This window comes from Otolemur garnettii, unplaced genomic scaffold (assembly GCF_000181295.1).
Source record: "Otolemur garnettii isolate 467f Iridium unplaced genomic scaffold, OtoGar3 scaffold00152, whole genome shotgun sequence".
Classification (NCBI taxonomy): domain Eukaryota; kingdom Metazoa; phylum Chordata; class Mammalia; order Primates; family Galagidae; genus Otolemur; species Otolemur garnettii.
In genome coordinates this window covers 1,245,235-1,247,729 of record NW_003852547.1, presented here as the reverse complement: position 1 = coordinate 1,247,729, position 2,495 = coordinate 1,245,235, and the positions used below count along the sequence as shown (strand labels likewise).

Here is a 2,495-nt window from a genome sequence, read left to right as displayed (position 1 = left end):
AAAAAAAAAAAAAAAAGAAAAATGTGTGTGTGTGTGTGTATATATATATTATATATATTATATGTGTGTGTGTACACACACATACATAATTTATACCAAAAAAATGCCCCCCTTCATTAAGAGGAGTGGAACATACAAGAGCAACCCCCTGTGAAAGGAGGGACAGGTAGACTTTACTGTGATGTCCTGAGCCCCCTAGAAACATCTGGTACCTTTGGATGTTTGCTGACACCATCACAGGATGCATTAAAGCCTTTCCCTCCAGAACAGAAAAGGCCACAAAGTGACTAAAGCCCTATGTAAAAAAATAACTCCTAGGTATAGACTTCCTATAAAATTTAGAGGGACAATGGGGTTGCCTTCCTCTCCCAGACAACATAGGAAATGTCAAATGTTTTAAAAATAGATTAAAAGCTTCACAGTGACCCCAGTACACCGAAGAGATTAAGAAGATGAATCAGGCCTTACAAAAAAATTGCCAGGCAGCCTAGAGGAGGTGCCTCAGCCAGAGCTGGCCTGCCATGGGTCCAGCCTGGTCCCATCTGCACAGTCTCCTGCGGGTGACACCCTGGAGCTGCAGGACTGCCTGATGCTTCAGGTGCCAGGATGGGAGCAGCTTAGGGACCAGTCTGCTGCTGGGAGAGGAGGATGGGGGTTAACCAGTTAGTGGTGCTTAACGTGTACAACAGGTGCAGGATGAACAAATACATCTCATCCATTGCAACTGGAGTTTTTTATCGAGGAATCGAAGTACTATGTGACAGAGAAATTGCTTGTAGTGGCCATATTTGCCCCTTTTCTGGAATATTTGAAATTTCCCCAGAAATGCTTTGAACTAGGAGAAACATTTAAATGTAATTGTTTTAGGAAGCACTAGCTTCCCAGAAGATGAAATAATTGTAGACGAACTGGTAATAGTATACAAAGGCAATGTATATGTGATACATAAAAAATTGTAATCACTTTAGCTTTATCAGAGATTCTTTGTGGGAAAGAGATCCCTGGCTAGGTCAATCGACTTGCCCACTTCAGTTCCTGTACTCCATTTCTACAGAGTTGGCTCTGGAAGGAAAGGCTCACTCCAGGCACCCTGAAGTCAGCCAAGTGCTCCAGGATGAACTGGAGGAAGCAGAGGAGGCTGCTGCATCCGCTTCCGTGGTGAGCACTTTGCTGCTGGCTCCAGACCCGGCACCACACTAAACTATACATGACTCCAAAGTCATACTTTCAGAACTGGCTCTTGGCAGTAACATTTAAATAGGGAAAAGTGAACAAAGTAAGTATACTTTGAATATTTTGTATGCAGAGATGGCTTTCTCCTAAATCCCAATTTTTTAGCTCAGGATTATATTTGTAATCTACATTTTTAACTTTTCCATTAAAAAAAATATGCCAAAATCTTCTGAGAAACCAATTTAGTCTGGCATAAGACATTACCTTCTTCCCTGTTAGAGATCTAGATGGCCCCCCAAGGAGGCTCCAACTGAGCCCTGTAAGATAATGTATAGAAGACCATTCCTGGCCCCACAGCAGAGGGGGCCCTTTGTAACAAAAGAAAATAACAATTAGACAACATTGAAAAACCTAACTTCTATTCATGAGTTTGCTTGTAATAGGCTTCTGTCCCCAGCCAACATGCCTCTCCACTGTGCCAAGGAGAGTAACCAGATACTCCTCAAATTGTAAAAAGTGCCCAGACCATACGACCAACTTGTCCTCTGATGGACTGGTCCCTGTAACATGCTCCTGAATACCTACTCATCAGCTAAGATGCTGAAAAATAAAAAAAAAAAAAACCTTTGAATTCATCATACTCAAGTAAAACTTGCCCTCCAGAAGCTAAATAAACAACCAAAAGGAAAAAAACCAAACTTAGTTCTGTGGGCAACTAAATGATCTTACATTGCTGCTTCTAGCCAAGCCTACTAACAGATAAATAAAATAAATTAGATCTTTATGTTTTATGTTATGACTGCCTTACAAACCCCTTCTTCTCTTGCATAAAAACACAATCCATTGGTCTGAATTTCCCAAACCCTTGCTGCTTCTGCTAACTTATCCTATTATAAATGTCACCCAAACCTCATTCTGTCCTAGACTATCACAACCTTCTATTCCAGCCAGTTTGTAGTTTTCAAGTATCTCTACCTATACATGTAAACACCCAAAGATCCCCAAAAGAATAATATATTCTGTATACCTCACCTGATTCACACATGGGACTATCAGACCCCCAGAGATATCAGAATATAATATCCCCCAGACTATCAGAAATAATTCCATCTGATTTCTAAATCAAGATACCCTCCTTCTTAAAAGATGACATACAACATTCTTACCAATGATCCAGATAATACTCTCTTTGACTTAGTTTTATAACACAGCCTTGCCCAAATGTGACAACAGTATAACAGATCCAAAGCTGAAAAAAAAATGACTTTAATTATGACCATAATTAATGACACTGATTTATACTCCTAAGGGCTATAATTTTG

The 2,495-nt window shown here is 40.1% G+C and overlaps 1 protein-coding gene and 1 pseudogene across 2 annotated transcripts in view; both read left to right on the top strand.

Moving 5' to 3' along the window:
- LYPD5 (LY6/PLAUR domain containing 5) overlaps positions 1-2,495 on the top strand; it is a 17,734-nt gene that overhangs the window by 4,215 nt on the left and 11,024 nt on the right. The window contains exon 1 of one of the 2 annotated variants that reach the window (XM_023518973.1): positions 1,138-1,158. The exons of the other annotated variant lie outside the window; for it this stretch is intronic. The gene's annotated coding sequence lies outside the window, so the exon portion shown is untranslated. Of the gene's footprint in view, positions 1-1,137; positions 1,159-2,495 lie in introns of those variants that run through there. 2 annotated transcript variants of the gene reach the window in all.
- LOC100955485 lies at positions 649-1,200 on the top strand (annotated as a pseudogene).